An 8,900-nucleotide genomic window follows, 5' to 3' on the forward strand; every position below is an offset into this window, starting at 1 on the left:
CCCACTCTTATTTCTGATTCTATTTATTTGCATCTTCTCTCTTTTTTTCTTTGTCAATCTAGCTTAGGTTTATCAATTTTATTGCTCTTCTCAGAGAACCAACTTTTGGTTTTGTTAATTCTCTCTATTGTTTTTTTATTCTCAATTTCATCTATTTCTGCTCTAATCTTTGTTATTTCTTTCTTTCTACTTTCTTTGAGATTAGTTTGCTGTTCCTTTTCTAGTTCCTCCAGATGTGTAATTAGCTCTTTCTTCTTTTATAATATAGGTGTTTAGGGCTATGCATTTCCCTCTCTATACTGCTTTTGCTGCGTCCCATACGTTTTGATATGTTGTGTTCTTGTTTTCATTTGTCTCAAGATACTTACTGATTTCTCTTACAATTTCTTTTCTGACCCACTAATTGTTTAAGAGTGTTTTGTTTGGACTCCATATATTTGTGAATTTTCTAGTTCTCCACCTGTTATTGATTGCCAGCTTCATCCCATTATGGTCAGAGAAGTGCTTTGTATAATTTCAGTCTTTTTATATTTATTGGGATTTGTTTTTTATATCCAACATATGGTTTATCCTGAAGAACAAATTATGTTCTTCTGTTTTGTCCAATATTAATATAGCTGGCCCAGCTCTTTTTTGGTTACTATTTGTGTGGAATATCTTTTTCCAACCTTTCACTTTCAAACTAAATGTGCCCTTAGGTCTCAGGTGAGTTTCTTGTACACAGAAGAATGTATATCCTGCTGTTTGGGGGTACAGTGTTCTGTATATGTCTGTTAGGTCTAGTTCATTTATCATATTATTCAAGTTTTTTATTTCCTTATTGATTTTCTGTATAGATACTTTGTCTTTTGATAAGAGTGGTGTGTTGAAATCTCTAACTATTATTGTAGAGATATCTATTTCTCCCTTCAGTTTTGCTAGTGTTTGCCTCATATATTTTGGGGCACCTGGTTAAGTGCATAAATATTTATGATTGCTATTTCTTATTGGTGGATTACCTCTTTTATTAATATATAGTGTTCTTCTTTGTCTTTTATAATGGTTTTGCATTTAAAGTCTATTTTGTCCAATATTAATATAGCTGGCCCAGCTCTTTTTTGGTTACTATTTGTGTGGAATATCTTTTTCCAACCTTTCACTTTCAAACTAAATGTGCCCTTAGGTCTCAGGTGAGTTTCTTGTACACGGCATATAAATATATGTAGCCAACCGAGGTGGGCTAGAAATAACCTATTTCCCAGAATATACCCACCCCCGCCCAACCACTTCCTCCTCTCTCTTTCTCTCTCATACTAACATCCTTAGCTCCCCAAGGGCATCTAGTAAGTAATATCTATAAAACTTAGATCTTTACGCATATTCTGGATCATCTAGATTAATACCTTACATGTGAGTATTACTTGAGTATCTTTCGTTTCTACAGTGTCTAAAAATTCAGTATTTACAGTTGTTTGTTATTATAAGCTAGTTGACTTTAAGTGCCACCAAAGTGATGGGGGCTAACTTATAAAGTCTTCTTAGAGTTCTCAATTATTTTCCCTTTAAAAGGAATCTTTACATTATTCAAGCTTAAGAATCTGGTTCAAATTTCTTTATTCTATCAATAGCAATAAGAATAGCTATTTCAGTCCTTTGTCCTAAAGTAGCTGTTTGTATTTGGAAAAAGTTTGTAATTCACAAGTTTTTATGGATTTAACTTTTCTTTTCTGATTATGTGTAATTACACGCAGTGAGACAGTATGTAGGAATGTTTCAGATTACCTGATATAAGTGACAACAGTCTTTATTTGGACTCTCAAATTTGCCATAGCCTTACCCTACTTATTGTCTGTAAACTTCTGCACCATTGCCCACCTTCCTGGATTAAGAAGGCAAAAACTTCTGCTGACTTGCTCTAAACTTTCTTTCCCAAATTTAATGAATTGAAGCCTTAAAAACTAGAAGTTAGAAACTGAGTATAAAAATAAATTTATTTTCTTCATTTTTTATTTCTCTCATGATGTTTTTTTGTTTGCTTTAGGGCGAGTGCATGGGCAGATAATAATATAGATTTCATTGGCAATGATATATTTTTAGCCTTAAAATTGTTACCCTTACTGTCTTTGAATTAAGTTTTGAGGTAACCAATCACTCCTCAAGAGAAAATCTCACAATTTTCAGGTTTTTGTTTTGGGGGAAATTTTGAAGCCATAGATTCAACTATAGAGTTTCTATAAATCAAAATAAAAACTAAGCTTTTTTTTTTTAGATTTAGATTTTTAAATTTAAAATCTTAAAACAATATTGAAGAATTTTACCTTCCTTTTACTCAAGTAGTGGCTTGGAAGTAGTAATAGCTTTAGAAGTATTCAGTTGCTTCTAAGAGTGTTCAGAAAATATTTTTATAATTTTCTTAAAATTACCTAAGCATTGTTTTTCATATTTCACAGAGGATTGGCTTTCAGAGATATTCCATTTCCAAATTCTTTTGAAAATTCCTAGAAAGAACCCTTTTAAAATGTATTAATTTATTTGTTCATTGACCAGTTACTGAGCATCTGGTTTGTAATAGGTACTATGTAAGGAGTTGGAGCCTGAGAGAAAAAAATGATACCTTTTGTCTAAGCAGCAAAAATGAGTTATAGGACTAGAAAGGATTTTAAAAGGATTATATCCTTTTATATCCTATCTTTGACTTTCTTATTGTATTGAAATAGATTCAACCTTGAGTTATAGTAAAAACATTTTCATTTAATTAGATTTAACATGAAAATTCTGGCCCCTCCTGGGGAACTCTAAGAACTACAGCCCTTGTGCTATTAATTTTTTTTTAGGTTACATGGACTTCAGCTCAAACCTTGAATTCAGGTTTATGTCTTTTTTTTGTAATATGTGGAAATTTATTGAATAAATATGTAAGTGAAGCATTACTATGATTAAGACTCAAAATCTATGTTAACTATTGAACATTTTTTACCTGATACAATAAATTTAAATCCCCTGTAATAGAATCAAAGTTCTACCTTAATTTTAAATGTGCATTATCTAGTATTTACTACCTCCACTCATACTCATAAGAGAAATCTGATGGGACAAATAGTTGAAATTCAGATACTTAATTAAGTATGTAATGACTCTTAGAATTTCATTTCATCAAATATTTAATACTCACTATTTTCTTGAGTATAGTTATATAAAACATTGCCCTACCATTAGAGAAGAGTGGGTAACAGTTAAAATACAGCATTGAAGCAAATACAGAATTTGGAATTGAATGTGAACCGCAGGACAAAACAACAATTTCTTGGGTGGGGCTGGAATGAGTTATTGTGAAATAATCATTCCTAGTAAATGAATGAGAAAGCTAGAAAAGTGGGGAGTGGGAGATAGATGGGAAACTGGAAACAGCATTACAAGACCTCCTTCCTTTAGAATTTATGAATAAATAAATACCTTTGCTCAGACCGTCTCTTATGAGCCCTCTGATTTTGGTCCAATTAATTAACGTCGTTTCTTCATCTGCAAAGTGGGGATACTGGTGGAGTCGTGAGGACTAAATGAGAATATGAAGTAAAGTGCTAAAAATAGCACCTGGTTTAGAATACGTGGTTAATGAATACTAGATATTAAAATCATCATTGATGTCAGACCAATGTCAGATTATCTAGCAATATTTATAGTGTTGATATTAATTTATATTATAAATCTTTGTAAAAGTGAAAATTTGTAAAGTGAACTTTTATAAAGGGCTGGGTATGCATAATGTACACAAGAAGCAGATATAAAACAAAATGACAAAAAAGATCTAGAAAGGAAACAGGGAATATGTATACTAGACAAATTCTAAAAAAAGCTAGGGTCATGATATTTAGTCACAGCACTGATTATAAGGCAGATTATTGATTATAAGGCATATTTCTTTGTGAAACATGACAAAGAGAAATATGATAGTAGAGGAAACAATCATCAGAGAGGATATACCTTTCATAAATCTTAAAGCACTGAATAATATCATATTTTTAAAATATATAAAGAAAAATAGCAGAACTAAAAGGGGAAGTGATCAGAAACAAAATAGTAGTAGCAAACTTTAATTCACTTCATAGATCAAACACTCAAAAGTTAATAAGGATATAAAGCATTTGAACAATAATGTCAATAAGGTTGATGAAACAGATTTATATTTAACTGTATAGCCTGATAACTGAAAATCAATCTTATTTTTAAAAGCCTATGAGACATTTACCAAAATTGACCATATACTGAGCACAGAAAAACTCTCAATAAATGCAAAATATTACAAATAATCAAAACTACATTCTCTGATCAGTGTAAATAAACAAAAATGAAAAACCAAAATAAAACCAGCATCTATTCCAATAGATGAAATTTTAAAATTATTTAAAGCATTTGGTAAAAAGAGGAAATGAAACTGATTGATGTTGCAGGATATGTGTAAAATAATAATTCAAATATTATGTACAAAGTAATAATTAAAACATTATATACCAAAACCTATAGGATACAACTAAGGCTATTAAACACCTATTTCTAAATAAGGAAAGGTGAAAATAAACATATCACCTCAAAAAGTTAGAAAATGAACTATAGATTAGACTACAAATTAAAAAAAAAAAGAAAAATAAGATAAAATCAGAAATTGAGTCAGAAACAGCAAATCAGTAGAATTTGTAATAAAAACATAATACCTAAACTAATCAATATAAAGAAAGCATGTGTTCTAAATTCTCAAGGAAAATGATTATAGATGAGAGAATTAAAAACCTAAGAGTATACTGCAAAAATAATATGCAAATGGATTTGTAAAACTGTGTTAAATTAATGATTTTCTAGGAAAAAATATAAATAATCAGAATGGCCCCACAGGAGATCAAATAACTAAACAGACATCTAATCAAGGAACAAAGTGGGAATATTACCAAAGTGCTACTCTTTGAAAAGTACCAGTTTATAGGTGATTTGTCCAAAGGCTAAAAGAACAGATAATATAGAACATTATTTTTAAAAATAGTATTTTGAGATCAATATTTTCAAATAGAATAGAATAAAGTTCACACTCATAGTAAAGAGCAAATAATATGATGTGAAACTTTGGTTTCAGTGTATATATATGTATACCAGGTCTCCCTTTTAAATTGCTTTTTTTACTGTGGGTCACAATAAAAATAGTCTGAAAGTCACTGTTCCAGAAGTTAAATAATAAAGAATGAAAATAAATAAATACAAAAAACATCACAGAAATTTAAACACTACTAATGCTAAAAGGAAAGGCAAACAAGAAAAAATATTTGAGCTAAAATTTCAAATTAAATATCAGCAATTTGAATCGTGCAGTTCTTTCAATTTGCAATATAGATGGGTCTTGAAAAGCTTGGACATTCTAGGAGTGCAAACATGGTTGAATATATGAAAGCTATTAATAATTTTCAGCATTTTAATAAGCTAAAAGAGGAAACAAGAACATGATCATCTTAATAGATCACCTAAAAAGCACTTGACAGAATTTAAATAGGTAGGAGAGCTTTAATTAGGATAATTTCTTATTTTTAAATTTACAGTCAAATAGAAGATGGGTGATAGAGGTTTTATTGAGTGTTAGGGGCCAATGAAACCAAGCATAACTAAACTAAAAGCACCATTCACCGTTTTTACAAACTGACTTTGTGTTGGCTAGTGTTCTTCTTGACCTATCAGGAAGGTGTGCCCAACTCAAAGGCAAAGTGCAGATTCCTTCCTGTCTTTTAGGTACCTGTGTTGCGTCCTGGACTTGTGCTTCCTAGTCACCTTAGGAGTTCCCCTGTTTATAAGAGTTTGAATGTCCCTTCTACTTCCCAGGAAACAGATCTTATCTGTCTCCCAGGTTGCTAGACTTAACGCAGGTAAGCCTTTGCCCCAAGCTGTGTACTTATTTGTTTCTCACATTGCTTTTGTTGTCTCAAGCTGCTTTTGCCTGCTGGGTGAATTCTGAGAGGGGGGCCATACCAGAGAAGAGTTTTCCCATCTTTCCTAGCTGGCATTGACCCATGAAGGGAGAGCTGGCCAGGTAGCTCCAAACGACCTTAAGGGAGGGGTTGGGGAGTGGTCAGGAAGGGCACCAGGAGCTTTTTCCATGGCTCCCCAAAGATGTACTTTATTGACTTGGCCCCTGCCCAGCAAATGCAGCCCTTTAACTGTCCTCCACAGCTCTGAGGGGGACATCCTATCTTTTACTCTCCTCTGCTACCTTTGTCTGAGATGGGTTAGAACAATGCTTGCCCTCAAGCCAGGCCTCTAGTGATATGAAGTAGCTAATCAAAATCAGTCACCACTGAGCAGCCCACACTCTCCTCCCCTCTCTCCAGATCCTGGGGAAGTGGATTTTTATGTCCCTCTCTGGCACCAGCAAATTATACCAGGGGCCAGACCCCACTATTGCCTTCCATGAAAGTAGGGGATGGTGACAGTAACCATCATGCAAAGAAAGCAATTTACTGGTATTTACCATAATTTACCAGTCTCTCCCTCAAATGCTGTACTGTGTTCTACTGGACTTCAGAGTTTTGAAATAGTTGATTCTAACAGTTTCTGCCTGTTTAATAGTTGTTCTGGTGGAGGGAATGATTACTGGAGCTTCCTACTCTTCCATCTTTCCACAGTTTCTCCTGTGATTATTATTATTATTTTTTTTTCCCTATGGGTGATTTAGAAATGTATTAATTAATTTCCAAATATTTGAAAATTTTCCAGATATATTTTGCTACTGATTTCTAATATAATTTTTCTGTATTCAGAGAACATAATTATAAAATTTCAGTTTTAGACATTTATTAAAATTTGTGATCTAGTATATGGTATATCTTAATGGATATTCCATAATCATGTGAAAAGAATGTGTATTCTGTCATTGTTGTGTGTATGAATCTATAAATATCAACTATAACAAATAAGTAAGTCTTGAATAGCCTTGCTTATTTTCTATCTATTTGAAAGAGGTAGAAGAATGAAACACTGAAAGAGAAGTGTTGAAGACATACAATTATAACATCAAATAATTATGAATGTTATTATTTCTCTTTTCAGTTCTGTCAGTTTTTACATCATATATTTTGAAGTTCTGTAACTAGATGCATACATATCTAGGATGGTTATGCTTTCATGATGAATTAACTCTATATCATTACTAAAAGTCCCTCTTTATTTCTGGTAATATTCTTTGCCCCAAAACTGCTTTGCCTAATATTAATATAGCCACTCCAGCTTTCTTATGATCAGTGTTTGCATATGTATCTTTTTACTCTCCATGTCGTCATATTTAAAGTGGCTTTCTTATAAACCACATGTAGTTCTTGCTTTTTAATCCAGTATTTAATCTCTGCCATTTAATTGAAGTATTTAGACTACTTACACTTAATGTAATTATTAATATGGTTTGGTTTAAGTCTACCATCTTGCTATTTGTTTCCCATTTACCCCATCTGCTCATTGTTCCATTTTTGTACTTTTCCTGTCTTCTTTCAGATTGAGTATTTTTTTTCATTTTATCTCCATTATTGATTTATTAACTATGCCTGATTGTTATGTTTGGTAATGCTAAACAAAACTCTATTATTTAAAGCTTACAATATGCATCTTTAACTTATCACATTTAGCTTCAAACAACATTTTACCACTTCATACAATAATAAGGACCTTATAAGGATTTACTTCCATTTCTCCTCTCCCATGCTTTGTGCTGTTGTCATACATTTGATCTCTACCTATGTTATAAATTCCTTAATACATTGTTATTCTTTTCTGTTAACTGTCAGTTTGATATAAAAATTCTTTATTCATATATTTATCACTTTTGGTGATCTTCACTTTTGTGTAGGTCAGGATTTCTCAACCTCAACACTGTTGACATTTTGGGCTGGATGATTCTTTGTGTGGGGTGCTGTCCTTTGCATTATAGGATGTTTAGTGCATCACTGGCCCCTACCTACTAGGCATCAGTTAACAACTTCCCCCCAAATTGTGACAACCAAAATGTCTCTAGACATTACTAAATGTCCCCTGAGAGGCAAAATTGTCCCTAGCTGAAAGTCACTGGTATAGATAAAAGTTTCTATCTGATATCATTTTCCTTCTGTGTTCAAAAATTCCTTTAATATTTCCTGTACTTCAAGAGTGTTAGTGATAAGTTCTCTTAGCTTTTGTTTGTTTGAAAAAGGCATTATTTCACTTTTATTTTTGAGGGATATTTTAATGGATATGAAATTCTGTATTAATAATATTTTCCTTTAAGTACCTTAAAGATCTCATTTTACTGTCCTCTAGATTGCTTTGTTTCCGACAAGAAATCAGTGGAATTCTTATCAAAGATCCCATATATAGTGTGTCTTTTTCTTTGACTACTTTTAAGACTTGTCTCTTTGCTGTTGAGTTTCTGCAATTTTATTATGATATACCTTGGCATAGTTTTCTTTGTATTAATCCTGCTTGGGGCTCATTGACTTTACCGGATTTGGAGTGGGGGGTGGTTTTCATTAAATTTAGAAAAAAATCATCCATTATTAATTCAAACATTTTCCCCCCCATCTCTTTCTGAGACTATAACTATATATATATTAATTAGACCACTTGATTTTGTCCTACAGTTTACAGAGCCTCTGTTAATTTATTTTCAGTCTTTTTCACCATCTGTGCTTCAGTTTTGCTAGTTTCTATTGCTATTTCTTCTGGTTCACTAATGTTTTTTTTTTTCTTCAGTGTTTAATCTGCTATTAGTCCCATCCAGTGAAGTGTTCATTTCAGATGTTGTATTTCATCCCTAGAAAATCATTTGTTTCTTTTTATATTCTTCTACTTCTTTCCTTATTAAGTTCATGTTTTCCTTTAAAACTTTAAATACATTAACATTACCTGTCTTAAAGCCTTGTTTG

The sequence above is a fragment of the Tamandua tetradactyla genome, chromosome 3 (genome assembly GCF_023851605.1).
Source record: "Tamandua tetradactyla isolate mTamTet1 chromosome 3, mTamTet1.pri, whole genome shotgun sequence".
Taxonomy (NCBI): domain Eukaryota; kingdom Metazoa; phylum Chordata; class Mammalia; order Pilosa; family Myrmecophagidae; genus Tamandua; species Tamandua tetradactyla.